The sequence below is a fragment of the Onychomys torridus genome, unplaced genomic scaffold (assembly GCF_903995425.1).
Source record: "Onychomys torridus unplaced genomic scaffold, mOncTor1.1, whole genome shotgun sequence".
In the NCBI taxonomy this organism is placed as follows: domain Eukaryota; kingdom Metazoa; phylum Chordata; class Mammalia; order Rodentia; family Cricetidae; genus Onychomys; species Onychomys torridus.
Window position 1 is genome coordinate 174,808 of NW_023412263.1, and position 25,271 is coordinate 200,078.

Here is a 25,271-nt window from a genome sequence, read left to right on the forward strand (position 1 = left end):
GATAGATTACCATTAACATTGCACTCACAACACTTTATTCGTGTCAGATCCTAACCTTCATATGAACACTGGTGAAAATCTTCTTTGATTCCGAAATAACACTCAGAGGAGTTATAGGCATGACTGTGATTAAACAAGATCCAGATGATAACGACCAAAAGAAAACTTCCCACCAACACACATGACTGTTCAGACATAAGTCTGATGGATTCAGATCCCACAGTGTCCAGCAGGTTTATACTTAGATCAAGTGAATGTGACCATTTGTGCTTCTAACTTTGATGATATGTGAGGCTGTCACAGTAACCCAGAGAGCTGTCACACTCTGAGCCCTTTCTTATACCTCCTCCACTACCATGAGAATTCTGGAAGTCTTTCTTTCCTTAGGCTACGCATCTGAGGCCCTATATTCAGGAGAAAAACAAGCTGGGAAATATGTTTATAGATTTTCTTCTGCACCTGTAGGCACCATGATTTCAGCTAAAACAACAGGCAGTGAGAGCCCAAGTATGAACTCCTCTATGGATAATGTAGTCACAAGAATGAATCAAGAAACTTTTCATATAAAAACAACTGAGATTGGTATTTACAGTCTACATCAGAGGATGACATTCCAAGTGTAGTGGGTAGAGAAAGGGCCACAAACCCACGATGGACAGAACCCAGCAAAATGACTGAGACATCATGATTTTCCAAACCAAAAGAAGTCAGGGGATTCTACCTTGCTTAGTATCTGTGTCTCAGAGATTCTTTGCTTCTAATATACATCTATATATGGATATTAATATAATGTCCACATCCAGTAAAATCTGTTTATTTCTCACTTTGAGGAAATTAATGATCTTACAAAATTATTCAGTTCCAAATGGACCAACTTACTAAGACATGAAGTTTCCTTTTTAGATTCTATGCTTTGAGCTAGTGTACCTCTGCAGTCCTAGTTAATCCTCAGTAAAAAATTGGGTAGGTGTGTTTTTCTGATAAATACCTGTACCTAGTGCAGAGGTTTCCCAGCTACTTACCCTGTTCTGAGAACATGTATATTATAGGAAATTTTTCTCATTTCTTTATAAAACATAATAATTTTATATCCTCCAAATGTATGCTTCACCTAAGAAACCAAATGAAGCTGTGATGAGCAGCATTCTATTTCCTAGTTCACAGGATGAGTTAACACAGTGAAAGTCTTCTGTATTATGTTGAATAAATGAATGGATATTCCAATAAATTAATAAGCTCCACAAAGAAAAGAAGGAAGAGTGGAGTGAATAAAAACGCACAGACAATTATCTGAGGATTGATAAACATTATTACTTCTTTTCCAATCATGTGCATTAGAAGACACACTGAAACATCAAAATAGTCCAGTTGGCAGTGGAAATAGTAAATTCCTTCATCACTTGTGCTTCACATCAGGAACCTAGAAAGCAGGAGGAGCTGAGTTAACCAAACATGCTATCTAGATGCTGTGTGAAATGTCTTCTAAGGGATTGCTATTTATGCACAACACTATTTGGACATTGCCACTTAGATCTTATGATAGGTTGGTTTTTGTTTTAGCATATTATATCTTATTTTATAGTTTGTTGTTACCTCTTAGAAGCTCATTCTTTTTAAATGAGAGACAGAAATGAAGTGGATCTCAATATGGTGGACCAGTGAGTGGGACTGGTATGAGTAAAGGGAAGGAAAATTGATCAGGATATATTGTATGAGAAAAGAATCTGTTTTTAATAAAAGGAAGAAAATTAAAAAGAAAGCAAAACGCTTTCACCTTAATGGACTACATACTTCGTATTATTATTATTATTATTATTATTATTATTATTATTATTATTATTTTAGCTGAGTATCAAACCCAGGGCCTTGTGCTTGCTAGGCAAATGCTCTACTACTGAGCTAAATCCCCTACCCTTTTTCTTTCTTTCTTTCTTTCTTTCTTTTTCTTTTTCTTTTTTTTTTTTGTTTTTCAAGACAGAGTTTCTCTGTTTAGCTTTGAGCCTTTTTCCTGGAACTCACTTTGGTAGCCCATGCTGACCTCAAACTCACAGAGATCCGCCTGCCTCTGCCTCCCAAGGCCTGGGATTAAAGGCATGCACCACTACTTCCTGGCACTTATTATTGTTTTGAATTTGCTCATCCAGAGCATAATGCATATGTCAAAACTAACATTGAGTGCCTTAATGAGTATCTTACACACCATTGTGGTATTCCAGGCAGCATTGTTGTTTTGTGTGTGTGTATTTATGTGTGTGTGTTTATTTGTTTTTTTTCTAATCAGTTTACCCTCCCCTCCCTCTTCACAGGTCCTCCTCTCATCCCTGTTCACCAACAGACCCATCCAGTTCTCCTTCCCTGTTTCTCTCCAGACATGTGGGTCTCCGATGGATATCAGTCAGCCATGGTACATAAAGTTTCAGTAAGACTGGGCACTTCCTCTTCTACCAATGCTAGAAGAGGCAATCAGAAGGAGGAACCAGGTAACAGAGTCAGAAACAGTCCCTCATCTCATCGTTAGGATTCACACAAGAAGACTAAGCTATGCCACTGTAACCTATATTAGGGCAGTCCCATGTTGGAGAGATAATTGGAATCTGGGGGCATTTCTTCAATGAGCTAGAAACATACAGAAATGGAAACTTCCAGGAATAGATGAGGGTGACTGTAGCCAAGTCTCTTAGCAATACAGGATATGGAGACTAAACCAGTCATCTCCTGTAACAAGGCACAACTTTCAGTGGAGGGACTAGGACACTAATAGAGTATTTTTCTTAGAAAGGAACTCTCTTCACAGGAAGAGAATTACAACATTAGACCCATATTCATGGAAACCACTAGATTAATATATCTTCCACCATCCTTTATCAACAGGCAATATATAATGGTAAAATAACTTCTTGAAGGTAAGATAACATGTATGTGGTGTTTGTATAAATGGCAGTGACAGTGCTTTCCTAGAAGGTGGGATATGCTTTGAATCAGGATGAAGTATTTTGTATGCTTTCTTTCTTAGCAATCAGTTATGTGCCAAGGGTTTCTAGTGTGGAAATTGGAATGTTTCCACTCAATGTTACCTCTTATATAATCTAGGAAAAAAATGCTTACTGCTGCAGTGACTTTATGGTTTGCTCTGCTAGAAATGTATAGTGATAATTTTTTTTGTATTGAAATGTGATTTTATTTGTATGTTAATAAAGTTGCCTTGAGGTCAGAGCAAGCCAGAGCAGAAGCTGGGTGGTGGTGCTGCACGCCTTTAATCCCAGCACTTGGGAGGCAGAGCTAGGTATATCTCTGTGTGTTCAAGGACACAGCCTGCATGGGAGACACATACCTTTAATCTCAATACCAACCATAGAAGACCTGGAGGTCTGACAGACAGGCAGTGACAAGGAGGTCATGTGGCTGGGTTTACAAGCAATGAAAAAACAGAACAGAAAGTCTATAAAAAAAAAGGCAGGACACACAGAAGTAGGTCTTTTGTGGAGAGGAAAGGCAGCAGAAACAGAGAAGGGTAAGGCTCTCAGCTATTGCACTGACTTGGTTTTTAACTCTGCAACTGGCTCTGTGTTTCTTATTTAACAAGATGGTTACATCTACAGAAATGTCCTTTCAGGAGCCGGAATACTGCTACCTGGAGACACAATAAATATTTCTTCAAGTTAGAACCTGATATTTCACCCTGGTCAACTTGAGCTTTCAATGCTCTGATGTGAACATGTCAAGGATTAACAGAGCTAGGAGATGTTATTAGTCCATACTACTGAGGGACAACTTGGTTGTTTTCTATAATGAAGGAGTAGAAGATTCTTTCTGGATTACAGCAGAACCTCTAGGACTATGGTCTGTTTTACTATGTCCGGTGATTAATGTCAGTGGGAAACTGAAACTAGAACTAATACATGTAGGGTGATACAGAGCCCGTGATTTTCAGAATGAATTCAGTGGTCACACATTCAGGGAAATTATCAAGACCTTCAAAGGTGCTTGGCTATTGTGTGGGGAAATAAATAATGAGAGGTAGTAGTAGAAGTTCAGTAATAACAGCTAAGCTCACATGAACAACTGTGGAAATAAGGAATTTTTTGGGTAAGTACAACTTTTTACAATTTTTTGTGTATCAACAAGCATATGTATATATATATCAGTATTTATGATTTAATTCGAAAGTTCTTATGGGTGAACACAGTGATTGATATATTCATGGTTACTAAAGCTAAGGGGAAAAAGACTATTCCTCAAAGGACATCACTATCTACTTTTAAATGTATAATGAATTTGACACTGTATTTAAGATTGTTGTATCATATTAGTTGGAACATGTGACCAGGTTATTGTTTTTATGAGGAATAAAACATGACAGAAAGAGATTTGATTGTGTGTCATGTTGATGTAGGAAGGATTTTGATTGGTTAGCCTCTGTTTATAATTGTATTGCATCAGGAATAATCTAACAAGACATGAGGAAAGCCTGGAACATATTTTCTTAATGAGATTACTTTAAGCAGAAAGACCTACCATAGACATGGGCATCGTTTTCTGATAACAGACCACACAAAGTGTATAGGACAGAAAACTTCCATTTTCAGAGAGATATCCTCACTCATCTTCCAAGTCAATCTCTACTGCTGCTCTGAAATTAGTTCATTGATATTAGTTCCAGAAACGTTATAATTTCAAGAAAAAATGACAATCATCATCTCTCCAGGAATCTTCACAAACTACAACACCAGATTTGGACTGCTGAGACATCTAGTCTCTTGAATTAAACTTCTGGATTTTCAGTCTCTACAGTGTGAGATATCTATTTCCACTGCTGACTAGCCTGGAACACAACATGGAAACCTATCTCATAAATTCTGTAAATATACACATATATGTTCTCATTCTCTAAGCTATCTTACTTTAAAGAATCCAGACTAATGCAGTGCATTTTCTGTACCCTCATCCTCAGACTGTGTAAGTAGTGGATATTATAATTTCTTATTAGCCTACTCACCAGACCTACTACTATTTGTTCTTTCATATGATGGTCTAAAATCTCTCTAAAACAAAGAAATAAATAGTACTCTGTGTATTTATAACCTTAATACCCCATAAACTCTCATAAAGACAGAAGTTTACCTTTACCACACCTTCTGTATAATCCAGAAGGGAGGGGCATTGTGTTGCCGTTGTTTCTCAAATAACCATCCTTTCTAGGAATGCCCTGTTTATACTCCCTTTTTAATTGGCCTTGTTTACCATAACCAAAACATCTGACATTTCAGCTTCAAGCTTTTGAAATTAACTTTCCTACCCTCAGATCATCATCTTTCACTGACTCTGATTCTAGTAACCAAGTGTTTTATTTTGTCACTAGTTTCAGCATCAGGACACATTTCCTTGGTTCTGGGTTTGGGGTTGAAGTGTTCATTTTTCTGGCTCAGGTCACAAATAAACTGTTTCTATCCCTGGTCCTGGGCCCTGAGGCCATGATTCTACCATCCTGCTCTGTAATTGGTTGGCTTTACAAGTCAGTTGGCAAGGGGCAGAGATGGTTCTGATCTGAGCCAAACTGTGTTTCTTTCTCTGGCCTTATCAGAGCCATCTTTCCCTAATTCTTGGCTTCAGGATCAGGGTGGGTTTCTTTAGCCAGCCCCTTTTCCCTACAACTAGTGTGTCTTTCAACACAGAGAGACCCTGTCTGCCAAGTTATCAGATTAAAGGCATGTGCTACCCCTGCCTGTCTTGTGTTAGTGGCTTGATATTTCCTCTGATCTCCAGGCAAACTTTATTTATAAACATACAAATAAAATATCACCACATTTCAACCCAAATAAAATACCACACAAAGAGAAAAAAATAGAACACTAACAAAGAGTAAAGCCCTACCAAATATAACCAAATAAAAATAAAAACAAAAAGAACTGTGGAGCCCATGATGTTGATCAACAACTCCTGAACATGAGGCCTACCCTATGGTAGTTGATATACTCACTGTCACTCAATAGAAGAAAATTGCATTTCCCTATCACAACAAGTTAACAAAAGAGTTCCTAGTTTTATGTTTATGTTACTGCAAAGGTTTTCATTTATTCATTCATTCATTCCCTCATCTATCCATTTACATAAAACAGTACAAAATATAATGAGATCAAACGAAACTGTCACATCAAAACTGAAGAAGACAAACAAAAAAAAAAAAGGAAAAGTACCCCAGAGATGGCACAAAAATCAGAGACCCACTAGTTTTCAAACTTAGATATCTAATAAAAACACTGAATTGAAAGCTACATCATGAGCAAGGAGGCCGAGGTGCAGACATGTGCCATCCCTATGTATACCGGTTTAGTAACTGTGAGTTCATACAAGCTTTGATTATGGATATTTATAGATTTAATTTTTTCTCCTCCATTCTTGCTGAGTATTGCATGATTTCTTCCTTCTCATACGTGTGGTTACCTGAGCTCTGACGGGCAGAATTTAATGGAGACCATCCATATAGGGCTGAGTGTTACAATGTCTATCATACTTTGCATAATATTGATATTTGTTCCAGTCTGCTGCAGGAGGAGGATTCTTTGATGATAGCTGAATAAGGCACTATCTATGAGTATGACAGACTATCACTAAGAGCTATTCTATCAATATATCTATATATATCCATATGTAGAGATATTCTTCATATCTAGAAATATCTCTATATGTATAATGTAAAATAAATTATAAGAGAAAATTTTATATGATTATTTTTTAAACTAATATTATATATTGTATAATAAAAGCCATAATACATATTTTTCTTTATTAGGCCAACATTATTTGCTTTTACTATAGATCCCTAGGCAATCTAATCTCAGGTTCTTGGTCACCCAGTCAATATTGGGTATGGGTTTTATATTGTGGAGTGGACCTTAAATCAATTCTCTTTAAAGATGATGTCTCCCACAAGCTTTGTGCCTTCATTACCCCAGCACATCTTGCAGACAGTTCACCATCATAGATAAAGGCTAACTTGTTAACATTTCTCTTTTGGCAGCAAGCAGAGCAAGTTTCTGTACAAAAGAAAGGGATGGCCAGTTAGGACTCACTCCCCTTTACATGACAACTTCCATAGGTCACCTACATACTATATATATATGACTTTTTAGTGTATTAAGTTTCCATACGCATACTTCCCTCAAATACCCCTTAATTTTAGTTGTCTCTCCATGTGTTCTCTCTCACAACTTCCTCTTTCTTCCCACACTATACATTGTCCTCCATTCCTATTCCTATACCAAAAAATATAAACTGTAGAGAAAAAGAATGTTCAATTTTATATGTATTTATCTATGCCAGAAAAGTATAATGCATATTTCTTAAAGATTATATAGTTAAATAATTTTCCATTTATCTTTCTCAAATGATACTTAAGTTTTCATGCCTATTAGTAAGAAAAGTTATGAATTTAGGTAATTATGAAAGTTGGCATGCATTTCCAACTTTAATGTAAATATGTCAAAAGTGAAAAGAAGAAATATCAAAAAGTAAAGTGTTTTGTAACCTCCTGTGTAGCATGAAATTTAAAAGGGCTTATTAATAAAATCAAACCTGAAGCCAGGTATTGGGATGAACAATGGAAGATCAGAGAAGCTGAAGAAGCCACAGCCACCTCACCTCACCAATTCCTCAGCTGATCCTGTTTCCTCAGACTGGAAGCCCTGGAGTCCTCATCCACATGGACCTCAGCTGCACTGCTGCTCAAAAGCCTAAAAGCTTAACCAGGCTCTAGTTCGTGGTTTTCATGCCTTTTACACCTTTCTGCTTCCTGCCATCACTTCCTGGGATTAAAAGCATGTGTCACTATGCCTGCCTGTTTCCAGTGTGACATTGAACTCATAGAGAGCTAAACAGATCTCTGCCTGCAGAATGCTTTGTTTAATCATTCCTTTAATATTGAAACAAACATTTAATGGTGTATGTGCCACCATTTTCTGGCCTCAAAGTCTCTCTAATTCCTGTTCTGTTCTCTGACCCTGGTAAGTTTATTAGGGTTCAATATATTGGGGAATACAACATGACCACACACCTGAAGCAAATATTTATGCTATTAATGCATAAAATTGCTTACTGAAATGTTATATCTATAATGATATTGTTATAGATATATAGTAGACAAACTGCTACAATTATAATTTTCATGTATATATTCCTATGATATATGAGGATTTATGATGCTATGAACATAAGGAATGGAAGTGTATTTGCTGCAAACCACATTAACATAACAAGTAAATCATATTTTCAGTAATTGTAAGAGAAAAGTACTCTGCAACATACCTACTGGAAGAGATATTTTGACACTTTGGGGAATAGCCACCAGGCATATATTTACCATATGTGTCCCCAAGATTGTTCAGCCAGTTGAAAATCCTTCTCATGATTTTGACAAGCTGAGTTTGATCTCAGCATACAAATTAAGGTAGAATAAAATCTTCTCTTATTGTACATTGACCTACACCTTAGAGACAGTACATGAATGTGTGGGGAATATCAAACCAAAAAAAATGAATGGGATCGAAAGTTTGAAAATACTTTACAATGTGTCTGATCACAATCCAAGCCAATGTTGCTGTGGAATAATGCTTTTATACACTGGTTTAATAAAATGCTGACTGGCCAGTAGCCAGGCAGGAAGTATAGGTGGGATAAGCAGACAAGGAGAATTCTGGGAAGAGGAAGGCTGAGTAGGGAGATGCCAGCCCACCCTCTAGGAAGCAGAATGTAACAGCACACAGGTAAAGCCACGGAACATGTGGTGACAGATAGATTAACAGAAACGTTCTGAGTTTAAGAGTAGAGCTACTCAGTAATAAGCCTGAGTTAATGACCAAGCAATATTAATCAATATAAGACTCTGCATGTTTACTTGGATCTGAGTGGCTGCAGACTGGAAGGGACACAGAAAAACTTCTAACTACACACTATGTGCCTAGATATTAGTTACCTTAATTTAAAAGCCCTATGTTTATTCATGTCCCATATCTAACAAGTTATTATATGTACCATCTAAAGAATTGTAACAGCATGAAAATAAGTCCAATTAGAAACTTAAACCATACAAAAGCTAACATAATAGCCCATGACACTATTCCACAACTTAGGGCATTTTATAGTCATGATAATGATGGATATTCTTATGGGTGTAAAAAATTAACAAAAGCAACTGGAGAGAGAGAAAGCTAGAGAAAAGGAGGGAAGAGAAAGAGACAGAAAGTGAGATGGGCAGATCCATATATTTGTAAGTGCAGAAGACAAAACATGTGCACCACACAAACATGAAGTACCACTGAAAAATGCACATGCCACCTGAACAAGGTGTTGGAATTCTGTGTATTTCATTCAGCAAACCACATGAAGTACATACACATGTATTTTTGTTTCAGCACTGTTTAAGACACAAAGCATGTCTTAGGTGCCTAATGAGATATTGCTGAATAAAGGAAATGCAACTTCTATACATGTATTTGGATGCACAGACTAATATGAAGAAGATTTATTCACCTGCAAGGAAGTATAAAATCATAATAACTGCAGGGAAAAAAAGATAGAAATGGGAACCACAATTTTAAGCTGAATGTGTCATAATCTGAGAGTAAAATGCCGTACATTTTTCATATATATTGTCTACCATATATATTTGGAAGGTATAGTGATAGATACTCCATAATTTAATGGTTAAACTCCATTGCTGAAGACACCACATTCTGATTCACATAATATAGAGAAACCAAGGCACTCCTCTGAAAGATGCATCTCCTCTGGTTTGATTATACAGTTCTGGGAAACTATGAATCATCTCAGAGTAGAAATTCAATCCTCACATTCAACTAGCTATGAAACATGATAGGTACAGTTACAACAGGCCTGTGTGGGGGTAAATGGACAGAAAGTTATGTTTATAAACCACCAATTTCTCATTGGATCTAAGGTCCATATCAGGCTATGGAACACATGACTAGAAATATAAACATGACTAAATTTCTGTGGGTAGATAGTTCATAGACTGTATGGGAGAAAGGAATCCTGGTCTTCTGCCCAATAAAAACAATACTAAAACAAGGCCTAGTTAATTATTGATATATCATAGATTACTGAATCTCTCAATCCTCATCAGAGAAAATCCTTTTTGAAATAGATGCCAATTCAAACAGTAACCTACAACTGACCAAGTTGCAGACAATAAGAGACTGTGAAGGTCACAGCCATAAATGGGACAAACAATATATTCATCCCCCCTAAACATGGAGATCATTGGCAAAGGTCTGTAAAAAGATTGTGAAAGCCAGAGTGTGTGAACAGACTAAGGGAAACATTGCTTTCCAAACACCACACGGCAGGTGAACATATGATGTTACAATGATTGGGACAGAATTCACAAGACCTGTGATTGCTTGTAAGAAAAAAAAAATCTAGCATGGCACTGGGCGATAGGCAAAAATCCCAAATTTGTTTTATTTTTCTTTTATAGAAATAGATTGATTTCTTAAACAATACATACTGATTATAATTTCCCCTCCCTCCACTCCTGGAGTGGATTCCTCCTCTCTAAATCCACTCACTTTTTGTCTCTCATAAAAAAATTAATGGACTTCTAAGAGAAAACAACCAAACATGACAACCTAAATATAGTTAGATGAAGCAAAAATATAATATCCAAGATCAAAATAGAGTGAGTTGCCTTGATTTGTTCCTGATTTTCATGGAGTTGTTATAATTTCTCTCTATTTAAGTTCATGTTGGTGATGGGCTAGCTGTAAATTGCCTTTATTATGCTGAGGTATACCTCTTGTATCTCTAATTTCTCCAGTAATTCTCTCATAAAGAGGCATTTAATTCTGTCAAAGGCCTTTTCTGCATTCAGTGAGATGATCCTGTGGTTTTTTTTTTCTTTCAGTTTGTTTATATGGTGGATTACCTTGACAGATTTTCATCTGTTGAAGCACCCCAATATAGTGATATTTTATTTGTATTGAAATGTGATTTTATTTGTATGTCAATAAGTTGCTGGGTCAGAGCAAGCCCCTGCATTTCTAGGATGAAACATATTTAGTAATTGTGAATGATCATTTTGATGTGTACTTGGATCCATCTGTAATATATTGAGAAAATATTCATCTATGATCATGGGGAAAATTGACCTGTAATTCTTTTTATTTATTATGTGCTCATTTGGTTTTGACAATGAATTGGACAATGTTCCTTTCTTTACATTTGTGAAATAATTTGAGGAGTGTTTATGTTTGGTCTTTTTTGAAATACTGGTAAAATTCTTCACTGAAACCATCTGATCCTGAGGGGTTTTTCTTTTTTCTATTTGGTTGTGAGAGCTCAAATGATTGCTTCTCTTACAGAAGGAGCTATAGGTCTCTTTCAGTTGTTTGATCTTGATTTAACTTGGTAAGTGGTATGCATTGAGAAATTTATCCATGTCTTTCACATGTCTAAGTTAAGTGGAGTCAAGGTATTTAAAATATGTCCTTATGAATCTGCATTTTCATGGTGTCTGTTGTTACTTCCTCCTTTTCATTTTTAAGTTTGCTAACTTGGGATTTTTTTCTCACCAAGTTTAATTAATTTGGACAAGGGTATTTCAATCTTATCAATTATTTTAACAGAACAAACTCTTGTTTCATTGATTCTATGATTTATATTTGTTTTTGTTTCTATTTTATTGATTTAAGCCTTGAGTTCAATTATTTCCTGCTGTCTAGTTTGAGTTGTGATTTTTTTCTACAGATTTTATGTGCACTGTTATGTTAGTAGTGTGAGATATCTCTTCTTTTTTCATGTAGACATTTAGTGCTATGAAATCTCCTCTCAGAACTGTCTTCACTGTTTCCTCTACCCAGTTATGGTATGCTTTGGAATAATTTTCAATCAGTTTTAGAAAGTCTTTACTAGTATAAACTAGTAAAGGCATGGTTGAAGGAAAAAACACACTACTTATTTCATAGGATGACCTGAAGAACTAATACATAACTGAACTATTTACATTATTATCACTGAAACAAATTTGCAGACTAATTTTTATAACACAGGCTGTGTACTCAATCTGGAATATTTGTAACATGAAGCTGTAGGAATCCCAAAAGTGCTTGACCACACAGCTGCCACAAAAGGCTTAGAGACCCAGACCCAGCTTCTGTTACAGGTTTACTGGCAGGTAACACCCAGAAGTAGGAAAAGCCATAAATGACCCCACCCAGGGAGGGCCTACACCTAAGGGGAAGTAGCTGACATCCCAAGTATTCCTAAAATTAGATAAGGTCAGATAAGATGGCCAGATGGCCCTGAATCTAACACATACCTATCTGTGTTTTACTGATAGCTCTCGACATATATCAGCCAATCAGGGTCCTGAACCCTGGAAACTCCCTCACCCCAACCTCTGCTATGATAAAAAGAACTCTACCCTGCTGCTTTGGACAGACCAAGAGACCAAGCTTGGAGCTTAAAAATAAAGCCTCTTTGATTTGAAATATGGGATTCAAATTTTGTACTGCGCTATCTGTCTAACTTGCTGTTAGGAGACATGACATAATTACTTCTTATTTCTAACAGTTTCATTAAAGTACTGATATGTATCTTGAAAATGCCTTTATCTAATTCAGACATTCTTTGCAGGGAATTTCTCATATTAAACAAATATGTGCAAGCAGATTCTACATGGAAAAATAATATCTTCAATCTCAAACATGCTTACGATGCCTATACTGTAGCTACTCAGTGGTGACATGTGACTTTTCACAGAACAGACTACTAGGACCACTTCAAAATTAGAGTAGAATGCATCTGCATGAATTCTTTTGTACTTGGCACTTAAAATTCCATGTCCTTTCATTTTTTCTGTTTATTCATATGTTGCTTAAGGGATTTCACAGGAGCAGTCTCAATCAATTTATACATTGTTACACTGATGCACAAATCAAGTTGTTTGCACTTGATTTCAGGTTTTCAGGTTTTCTCTCAAGTGATATAGTGAGGGTGTGAATACCAGGGACCTTAGAGAAAGATGCACTTGGGCAGGAAGGAAATCCAGTTCAATGCAACTCAGTAATTGTTTATATTTCAGTCTCCTAAGGTATGACACCAGGCAATTTATTTTAGGCATATATAAGCACAGCACAATTTTCGCAAAAAAATTCTACATGACAATTTACTCATTTCCAATTGTACAACAAAGTCACATTAAGTCACATTAATAATGAAACTCTTAGCCGGGCAGTGGTGGTGCACACCTTTAATCCCAGCACTAGGGAGGCAGAGGCAGGTGGATCTCGGTGAGTTTGAGGCCAGCCTGGTCTCCAAAGCAAGTTCCAGGAAAGGCGCAAAGCTACACAGAGAAACCCTGTCTCGAAAAACCAAAAAAAAAAAAAAGAAGAAAAAAGAAATAGTGAAACTCTTTGCAAAGGACATGATCTCTTCCACAAATGTGAGTGCTAATAACTGAGAAACAATGTTCAATATAAGGCTTAAGGAGAATGATTGAGATAAACATAAAAGTCTATGGGAGTCAGGTGTGGCCTGGCCCTACAGATAGCACAGGGATCACCTAGGCTCTTGTAAAGTCCATGCAAAGTTTCTCCAAGAATGGATTCTATTGACATAGAAGCAATGCTTAAAATCTACGGAAAAAAAATTGTGTTAAAGTGTAATAGCCTGGAGGATGCTGATGTCTCCTGGCCCTACAGATAGCACAGGTCATAATGCTATCAATTACATCCATTTCTAACATTCCAGGTGGAAAATAAGTAACATATCTCTCCCACTGAACAGTCAACCCTGAATGTTTAGCACTTCTGGCTTCCTAAGTGCTTATCTGTGAGTACAAGGACCTGTGCCCTCTAGTGTATAATGACCTGAATTTTGGTCTCTGTAATAAGAGCACAGACTTCAGCAGAAGACATTCTTAGTGAGATTATATATGAAACAAGGTGGCCAGGAATGTGTTTCAGTGGTTCAATTACCTCCTGCACAAACAAGGATTTGTAGTTAGATCCCTAGCACTCATGTGAAACCAAGAATGATGGTGGAGGTCTGCAAATTTACCACTGAAGGTCAGCAGGCAGGATGATACCCTGAAATCACTGGAAACCCTATGTGTAGTACAGCTACTTTTCATTGAGAATATGATGAACATGTGGAACATGTGATTTATTGAAGGTCAAATAAATAATTAAACACACAGAAATACTGTTTGAAAAGTCAAGTGACAGACTAAAGAAATAAAAAGTCTTCAGAAGCCGGTTGTTTTGGCACACTCCATTAGGATTTGCTGAAGGAGGCAGAAACAGGAGGAATAAAAAAGGGAAAAAAAAGTCTTCAGAAAAGAAAGAAAAAATCTACAAGGAAAATATTAAGAAAACATTAGAATTTTACACACAAAAAAAACAATAAGAAAACAAGACAAAACAAAATCCCAAACCCCACCATTCATGAGATTTTCTTTTGTTTTACTGAGAAAAAAATTATTTTACATACCAATGAAATGTCCCCCTCTTACTTCCTCCAACCCCTCCAGCCTCCCTCCCAACCTGATCCCATTCTCACCTCCAAGAAGTTAAGACCTCCCATGGGGAGTCAGCAGAGCCTGGTGCATTTAGGAGAGGCAGGTCCAAGCTCTTCCCCTGCCTCATGGCTGTGGAAGGTGTCCTACCATAGGTAGTGGGCCCCCAAAATGCCTGCTCCTGCACCAGGGATCGATCCTGATCCTACTGCCAGGGGCCCCATTAAGCAGATCAAGCTATACAACTGTCTGGATTATGCAGAGGGCCTTGTCAGTCCCATGCAGGCTCCACAGCTGTTGATCTAAATTTGGTGAGTTTCCATTAGTTTGTTTTGGTTGTCTCTGTAGGTTTCCCCATCATGATCTTTAAGCCTTTGCTCACAGAATCCCTCTTCCCTTTCTTCAACTATGCTTGTGGAGCTCAGCCTGGTGTTTGTGCATCTCTGCATCTGCTTCCATCAGTTACTGGAGAAAGACTCTATGATAACAGGTTATTCACCAATCTGATTAATGGGGTAAGCCAGTTCAGGCATCCTTTCCACTATTGCTGGTATTCTAAGCTGGGGTCATCCTTGTGGATTGCCAGGAACTTCCCTAGCAGATGGTTTCTCCCTATCACCATGATGTCTCCCTCTATCATGGTATCTCTATCATTGTTCTCCCCCTCCATCCCTGTTCTAGCTTGACCACCTCATTCCCTTATGTTCTCATCTCCCATAACCTACCCTTCATTGCCCACCCCTCACTCACAGTTTACTCATATTTTCAAGAAGCCTAAAAAAGCAAAAGAGCCTACCCAATGAGATACAACTCTGTTTTATTTTATAATTTAATTTAATTTTACATATCAGGTACAGATTCCCCTGTCCTCCCTCCCCCCACCCTGCTCCCATTCCCTTCTCCTCCAAGGCAAGGACTCCCCTGGGGATTTAGCTCAGCCAGGTAGATTCAGAGGCAGGTCCAGTCCCCTCCTCCTTTTACCCAGGCTGAGCAAAGTGTTCCAGCATAGGCCCCAGGATCTAAACAGAGAGCGTGATAAATGAAGACCTCATGAGAATAAAAAGAAGCAAAGTGCTAGAGAGGTCCCCAGAAATCCACAAAGATACCTCAACAATAGACTACTGGCAATGGTCAATAGAAAGCCTAGACTGACCTACTCTGGTGATTGGATGGTCAAACCCCCCAACTGTCATGGTACAACTCTCATCCAATGACTGATGGAAGCAGATGCAGAGATCCACAGCCAGGCCCCAGGTGGAGCTCCAGGAGTCCAATTGGTGAGAAAGAGGAGGGATTGTATGAGCGAGAATTGTTGAGACCATGATTGGAAAAAGCACAGGGACAAATAGCCAAACTAGTAGAAACACATGAACTATGAACCCATAGCTGAGGGGCCCCCAACTGGATCAGGCCCTCTGGATAAGAGAGACAGTTGATTAACTTGAACTATTTGGGAGGCCCCCAGGCAGTGGGACCTGAACCTGTCCCTTAGTGCATATGATTCTTGATAAGGAAACTAAACACTGTTTTTCAGAAAAGAGAGCCTTTAAAATGAAAGAAGCTGTAAAACCAATGTCCACCTGTACTGTGCTTAACCTGGTCTTCACCAATTACCATATAAATAACTTAAGATGATGAAATACCTTAACACAATTCAAGAGCTTTAAACTACTTCAAAAAGAAATTCATTTCAACATTGATGTAAAGGCAGTGACTTCCTGAGTCATGAGAAAGCTCTTTTGCTTAAAAAAACAAAACAGACAACAGCATAAGGAGGAACCACAAAACAAAAGAAAAGTCTTCCTAGCTAATCACCCCCTAGTGTATTAAACCCATGAACATATAATGAAATAGGTAAAGTTAATTTCATAAGATAAATAGTGGGATTGAAAGGCTTGATTGTTTCTTGACAGTTGGACACCTGGAGCTCCACCTGGGGCCTGGCTGAGAATCTCTGAATCCACATCCATCAGTTATTGGATGAGAGTTTCAAGACAACTGTTAGGGTGGTTAGTCACCTGATCACCAGACTAGGTCAGATCAGGCTTTCTCTCGACCATTGCCAGCAGTCTACAGAGGATATATCATTGTGGATTTCTGGTGACCTCTCGAGCACTCCTGTTCTCATGTGGTCTTCATTTATCATGGTCTGTTCTCCCTTTCTGTTCTTGATCCAGCAGGGATCTCCTGCTCCCCTAAGGTTTCTTTCCCTCAAATCTTGCTGCAAGGGCATGAAAGGTTGAATCAAAGATTGCAAAAAGCACAGGGACAAATAGCCAATCAAGAGAAAGCACATGAATTATGAACCAACAGCTGTGGAGCCCCTAGCTAGATCAGACCCTCTGGATAAGTGAGACAATTGAATAGCTTGATCTGTTTTGGAGGCACCCAGGCTGTGGGACCAGGACCTGTCCTTAGTGCATGAGCTGGCTGTTTGGAACCTTGGGATTACACAGGGACACATGCTCAGGCTGGAACGTGGGGACAGGACCTGCCTGTACTGAATCCACCAGGTTTAAATGAATTCCCAGTGGTGCCTTGGTCCTGGAGGACATGGGAATGGAGGGGAGGAGCTGGGGGGAAGGTGGGGGTGAGGGCAAGAGTGGGGAAGACAGGGGAAACCATGGCTGATTTATAAAATTAAAACACATAATAAAAAAATTAAAATAAGAAAGGATCAATTGTAGATGTAACCATCTTTTTAAATAAAAAACAGAAAGTCAATTGCAGAGATAAAAGCCAAGAGGTCAGAGCAATAGCTGAGAGCTAGAAACCTTACCCTTCACTGCTTCTGCTGTCTTTTATCTCCACAAGAGACCTACTTCCTGTGTCCTGACTTTTATATAGACTTATTATTCTGCCTTCTCATTGGTTGTAAACCCAGCCACATGACCTCCTCTTCACTGCCTGTCTGTACAGACCTCCAAGTCTTCTATGGTTGGTATTGAGATTAAAGGTGTGTGTCGCCATGCTTGCTGTATCCTTGAACACACAGAGAACTGCCTAGCTCTGCCTTCCAAGTGCTGGGATTAAAGGCATACACCACCACCACCCAGCTTCTGCTATGGCTTGCTCTGACCCCAAGGCAGTTTTATTAATATACAAATAAAGTCACATTTCAGCACAAATGAAATATCCCTATATTTCCCCTTTTCTATTTTAATAAAAAGAAAAAAAGGAAAAAAGTTATAACTAATATAAGAAAAACTACATACAAAAGTACAATAACTATAAGCAATAAATACCAAAACAATGTCTAGTCCATTTGTATTTGACAAATTCAGAGTAAATAATTCCATTATCTATCCTATTTGGTAATTCCAAAATGTACCTGATTCACTTTCTATCCTAACTTATATTATGAATAGAACTGACTTATAACATCTTTAAAATTTATACACTTAGAACTCTAGTCATCTTCATTTCTGAAATTCTTAAAAGGAAAACTATAACTATAACCAACTGATCTTCAACTCCCTCAGAGACCCAAGAAGGAAATAATACTATCTAATAAAAAATAAAAACAGGAAGTACATGCAAGAAGCTTCCAAAAACAAAAATGTGAGTTGACAGAAACAGCCAGCTGCCTGGACAGTCCTCTGAGGTTCCTCTGCAGAGTTGGGGCATCATCTTCAGCCTATAGGCTTATTGTATTTGACAGACTCGTTTGTGAGCTAGGATGTATACAAGGTCAACAGCTTGACCTCACATTTGGTGATAGCAGTCCATGTACCAGAAACACCTGAATTCCATTTTTGTCTAGATGAATTGTCCCTTCTTCTTCAGTTGTCTCATTTGTCCAGTGTTCTTCAGATTCCTTAGCCTTCATTCTCCTAAAAGACAAAAAAAAAAAAAAAAACCCTTCCCCAAGACTAATTTTGGGTAGGTTCCCTTTTAGCAAGTTATATCTGATTAAATGAAAAGGCATGTATTAATGGTAAAAATTAGTTTAAATTGGATGGTCATGTTGGTTGAGGACCTCTAATTAAGAGGTCTCTTTGTTTCAAATAGAATATCCATTTTGATGGTACCCACAGCTTATCTTATCCTGCAGAAACAAAAGCAAAACCTCATCCCCAATGTAACACACACCATGGTTTCCATTCTGAGGTCAGCACATCCTTGAACTATATAGGCTGATTTAATTCTGTAGTTTTGTCTATCATCCAATGTCTCTCTGCAGCTGTTGATCCGTTCTCATTAGCACTGAGAAAATTCAAAGTTAATAGAGCACTGTGCAGTCTAATTCTGGGGTTTTTTGTTAACCCTTTCTGTTTATTTATCATGTCCTTTAGAGTTCTGTTGGATCTTTCTATAACTACTTGGCCTGTAGGATTATGTGGTATACCTGCAATATGCTTTATATTGTAATAAGCAAAAAATTGTTTCATTTTAACAGTGACATATGCTGGAGCATTGTCAGTTTTAATTTGTGCAGGTATACCAATGATGGTCATAACTTCTAGCAAATGAGTGATTACAGAATCAGCTTTTTCAGAACTCAGAGCAGTTGCCCATTGAAATCCTGAATAAGTATCAATAGTATGGTGTACATATTTCAGTTTTCCAAATTCTGCAAAGTGAAGCACATCCATCTGTCAGATTTCATTCCTCTGAGTACCCTTTGGGTTACATCCTGCTGGTAATGGCATCTGATTGTAGAAGGAACAAGTAGGACATTTGTTTCCAATTTCATTGGCTTGTTGCCAGGTTATAGAAAAAATCTTTTTTTAAACCTTTACTATTGACATGATGTTTCTTATGAAATTCTGAGGCCCCTAGTACATTTCCTATCAATAATTTATCAATCTCATCATTACTTTGTGCTAGAGGGCCTGGAAGACCAGTACGGAATCAGATGTGAGTTATATAAAAAGAATGACTCCTTTTCCTGATTGTGTGTTGTAATTGAATAAATAATGAAGTTAATTCTGAAGCATCAGGGATAAATTCTGCTGTCTAAATATGTAATACCACACTTTCAGCATACTGAGAGTCAGTAACTATGTAGAGAGGTTCTGAAAAATCCATTAATACCAATAGAATAGCATACAATTTTAATTTGTAAACGGAATTATAAGGACTTTGAACCACTTTACGTAAATTTTCTGATTTGTAACCTGCCTTTGCTTCTTTGTTGACATCTGTATAAAATGTACAAACTCCAGTTATGGGTTTTTCCCATACAATTTGAGGCAACATCCAATAAGCTCTCTTTGTATCTCTTTGGGATATTTGCTATTAATTTCTCACAAAAAATACTGCAAGCTCTTTGCCAAGGTTCACTTTCTGTCCGTAATTTTTCAATGTCATCTTTAGTTAAAGGTATAACAATTTCTGCTGGGTCTATTCCTGCTAATTGATGAAGTCTCAATTTTCCTTTCAAAATTAAATCAGAGATTTTTTCCACATAATTTTTTCAATTTCTTATTTGGTTTATTTGGTAAAAATATTCATTCCAATATAATATCTTCTCTCTACATTAATATTCCTGTAGGTGAATGCATAGAAGGTAAAATAACCAAAATGCAATCCAGCTTTGGATGGATACGATCCATGTGTCCTTTATGTACTCTTTCCTACCATGGCCAATTTTTCTCAGCTTCATGTGATAATTCTCTTGGACTATTTAAGTCCTTGTCACCTTCTAAGGTTTTAAAAACTATTCAGTTCATCATTTTTTACCCTAGCAATAGTTTGTAGATGAGAAATGTCTCCAAATAATCTTTGAAAGTCATTAAGAGTCTGTAGTCGATCTCTCCTAATTTGCACCTTTTGAGGTCTAATTTTTTGAAGCTCTACTCCTCTTTGTATGTTTTCAGGGGAAATTTGTAATCCCCAGCAAGGCAATATATTCTTTTCTTCTTCAAACATTCTTTCTAAAGTATCTGCATTTGAGTCAGCTAGTGAAATAACACCAATATGATGATAAATTATAGATTTAGGAAAATATTTACATATTACTTCCAGTGGCTGTTGTACAAAATATTGGCAGAGGCTTGCATTATTAAATATTCCCTGTGGGAAGACTCCTCATTGAAATCTGTTAACTGGTTGAGAATTATTGTAAATAGGCACCATGAAAGCGAATCTTTCTCTGTCTTTTTCTTGTAAGGGTATTGAAAAGAAGCAGTCTTTTAAATCAATAACTATGAGAGACCATCCTTTAGGTAACAGAGTAGGCAAACGAATCCCAGACTGTAGAAAGCCCATTGGCTGAATTACTATGTTAATTGCTCTAAGGTATGTTACTATTCTCCATTTACCAGATTTCTTTTTAATAACAAATACAGGAGAATTCCAAGGCTGGTAGATTCTTTAATATGCTGAGCATTTAACTGTTCTTCTACCAGCTATTCTAAAGCCTGGAGTTTCTCTGTTATTAAAGGCCATTGATGAACCCATATATACTTGTCTGTTAACCATTTTAAAGGTGGAGATGTTGGTGTCTTTGGAAGATCATAAGGTTGTGTGCCCTGTTCTTGTATAATATGGCTGGCTGGTGACCACTCATTAGAATAATACCTTCCAATATTTCTCTCAGAAACATGTACTAGTTTATGATTTGTTTCTGAGGTTTGAGGGATGTTAATCTGAGTATTCCATTGTTGCAACAGGTCTCAACCCCACAGATTCATAGCTATGTTAGTCCCATATGGTTTTAATTTTCCTCTCTGTCTTTCTGGACCTATGCATTTGAGGCATCTTGCACTCTGTTTCATTTGAGATCATGTTCCAATTCCTAACAGTTGAAGGTTTACCTCCTGAAGAGGCCAAGTTGGATGCCAAAATTCTGGTGCAATTATGGTTATGTCAGCACCTGTGTCTACCAGAGAACAAAAAACCATTTATTTTTATTGTTAATTTTGGTCTTTGTTCATTTATGGAAGTTTGCCAAAAATTTTCTTTATGTTTTCTCCTTAATTTCCTGTTCTCTCTGTCTCGGTTGTTCCATTACTCCAAGTAGCCTGGTTTATTCCAATAGGCATTTGGTTATTTAACTGCTCTGAGTAGGGGGTCTCCTCTACAATTGCAGGAAAGGTCTGAACTGGATTCACTGGTGGGGCCCCTCTGGGAGTTTCCCGAACTCTGAGGCAACATATTACCTTGCCTGTCCCTTGTTGATCTACATTCTTTGGTCCAGTGTTTTCACTTACCACACCTTCTACATACTCCAGAAGGAAGGGGCATTCTGTTGCCATTGTTCCTTGAAGAAACATTGTTTCTAGAAGTTCCCTGTTTACAGTCCCTTTTCAAATGTCCTTGCTTTCCACATCCGAAACATCTGACATTCCTCAAGCCTCTTGAAATTGCTTCTCCTACCCACATATTATCATGATCATGAGCCTCAACATTAACCGTGCATCTAATCCAATCTTCCAAGGGTGCAGATCTTGCCTTTAATGGCCCGATTATTCTCTTGCATGCTGCATTTGTGTCCTCAAAATCCAAAGAATCAATTGTTATCTGGCTAGCTTCTGAATTTGGGACCATTCTATTTACTGCTGAAGTCAGTCTTTGTAAGAAATCTGTGAAAGATTCTTTTGGGCCCTGTATAACCTTTGTAAATGACTCAGATTTCTTTCCTGGTTCCTCAACTCTGTCCCATGCATTCAAGGCTGCCATTCAACATAGAATTAGGGTTTGGATATCATATAAACGTTGTGTTTGTGCTGCAGCATATTGGCCTTCTCCAACAAGCTTATCCTGGAAGACTTGGATATCTTTATCCCTACATTGTTTTGCTATGTTTTTAGCTTCCTCTTTGAACCACATTTGCCACTGGAGCTGTTGTCCAGGTTCCAGAACAGCCTCTGCCAGCTCCCCCAGTCCTCTGGTATAATCCTATTATAAGTTGACCAGGAGTTTAACATTTGCTTTACATATGGGGAATGCATGCCATAAGAAATTATTGCTTCCTTAAACCTTAATTCTAACATTTCAACTGGAGTCTAAATATTTTGTGTATTCACTTGACCAGGTTACTGGATAAATTAAGTTTGATTGTGTAAAAAATCAGGCTTTCTTTCTGTAAACTTATAATCCAGTCCTGAAACAACTTCACTGTTAATTTCTTTTGTCTGAATCTGAATTTCTCTATAATACATTTTAACAGGTTTAACAGGTTTTTCTAAAATTTTCATCCTGGCACTTAAATTGACTAATTCTTAAATAGTAAAATAAGGATAAGAAGAGTGATAATGTGCACAATTCAGTCAACATCAATCTTCTCATATAATTGTTCCATTTTCAGACTGCCTAAAATTTCAAACAAAGCCCAATTTTCTTCAAATGTACACATAAAACCCATTTTTTTTAACGTAGAAAAAATTCTCTTTTGAATAGTTTCCTTTACAATATCTGATATAATTGACTTACCAATTCTGCAAAGAACAGTAGAAATCTGAGGGAATTTCAAAAAACCTACCTAGTGTCCAAGGTGGGAATCCAAAGAGAGAGTGTAGCTACATACTGGCTAAAAGCCTGAATCCAACCACATGTTCCCGCTAAAGCCATTGGAAGTAACATGTAAACAATTTTCTAAGTTTATAATTTATCATTACATGGATGACATGTTACTAGCTGCTTCAAATGTAGATAATTTAGAAAGAATGTGTGATGGAGTACAAAAAATGTTGCCTTGTTTGGGATTATAAATAGCTCCTGAAAAGTTACAAAGAGTACATGTTATTAATTATTTAGGATATAAAGTAGGTCTATAAAAAATTAGATCCCCAAAAGTGAAAATTAGGAGAGATTGATTACAAACTCTTAATGAATTTCAAAGATTATTTAGTAAATTTTCCAGTCTACAGAGTGCTATTTGGGTAAAACATTATGAATCAAGTAATTCCTTCAATATCTTGGAGGATGACAAGAACATAAATAGTCCAAGAGAATTATCAGCTCAACCTGAGAGAGAATTAGCTTTGGAGGAAAAGAAATTACAGGATGCACATGGGGATCATGTGGATGCTAAGCTTGATTCCATTTTGGTCATTTTACCTTCTAAGCTTTCTCCTCCATGTATTTTAATGCAGAGGGAAGACATATTGGAATAAACATCTCTACCAAATAGACAGAGTGAAAAAATTAAAAACTTATGTGGAAAAGATCTTTGAGTTGATTTTAAAAGGAAAATTGAGACTGATCAAATAGCAGGAAGACCCAGGAGATATTATAGTACCTTTCACTAATAATGAAATTGACAAATTATAGGCAGAAAGTGAACCTTGGCAAAGAGCTTGCACTGATTTTTGGTAGAGAAAAATATGCCCAAAATGATAGAATTAAAGTTATAAAGACAGGTAACTAGATCCTGCCTTAAATTCTACAAGAAACACTAATATCTGGAGCCTGTACTTTTTATGTAGATGGAAACAACAAGGAAAGGCAGGTTACAAATCATAATATTTAACTGAAGTGGTTCAATGTCTTTAAAATACTTTCCTGTCCAAAAATCAGGAGTACCTGCCATTTTGATGGTATTAATGGATTTTTCAGAACCTCTCAACACAGTTACTGACTCTTAATATGCTGAAAGAGTGGTCTTACATATTGAAACTGTAGAATTTATCCCCAATGAGTCAGAATTAACTTTGTTATTTATTCTGTTACAAGAAATAATTAGGAATAGGAATAAAACATCATATATAACATACAAACCCATATTGGTCTGATAGGCCCTCTAGCACAAGGTAATGTTGAGATCTATAAACTATTGATAGGAAATGTACAAAAGGCCTCAGGAAAAAAAATCTTGTCAATAGTAAGGGTTTTAATGAAGGAATTTTTCTATAACCTGGAATCAAGCCAAGGAAATGTCCTACTTGTACTTTTTACAGTCAGACTCCACTACCAGCATCTTGTAGCCCAGAGGAATAAAATATGGAAGATGGATGTGTTTCTCTATGCAGAATTTGGAAAATTGAAATTTGTATACCATAGCACTGATACCAATTCAAGATTTCAATGGGCAACTTTTCTGAGTCACAAAACGGCTATTTCTGTAATCATACATTTTCTAGAAGTTATGGCCACCATAGGTATAGCTGTACAAATTAAAACTGACATGCTGCAGCATATGTCTCTAGCAAAATGAAACAGTTTACAGTTTTTTCTTTTTTTTTTTTTTTTACTTATTACAATGTATAGCATATTACAGGTATACCACATAATTCTACAGGCCAATCAACCAGAGAAAGTTCAAATCAAACTCTAAGGGATAATGTAAGAAAGGGGTAAGACAAACTCCCAGAAATAGATTACATAATGCTTTATTAACTTTATATTTTCTCAAGAATCATGAGAAAGTAATGATGGCTACAGCGAGACATCTAATAATAGGGGAAAAACTACATAATTAAATTAGCTTGTATACTTCAAAGATCCTCTCATCTCAAAACGGAAACCAGCGTATGTATTACATTGGGGCCCAGGTTTTGCTTTTGTTTCTATAGGATTACAAAAGCTATGAATACCATCAAAATTGATAAAGGATTGATTTGAACAAGAGAGACATCTTAATTAGAAGAAGAGATAGTTCATCAAGCAGCATGATCATTCAATTTAAATTAACTTATGCCTCTAATAAATGCCTTTCATTTTATCAGATAGAACTTGCAAAAAGGAAACTCCCACAAATTTCGGGTATTTGTTTTGGTATTTCAGGAGAATGAAGGCTTAAAATTTTCAAAAACAGAGGACAAATGTGACATCCAAAGAAAAAGGACAAATCATC

The 25,271-nt window shown here is 37.0% G+C and overlaps 1 protein-coding gene across 1 annotated transcript in view; it reads right to left on the reverse strand.

The window, feature by feature from the left end:
- LOC118575579 (vomeronasal type-2 receptor 116-like) overlaps positions 1-25,271 on the reverse strand; it is an 83,988-nt gene that overhangs the window by 6,443 nt on the left and 52,274 nt on the right. The gene's annotated exons all lie outside the window — the stretch shown is intronic.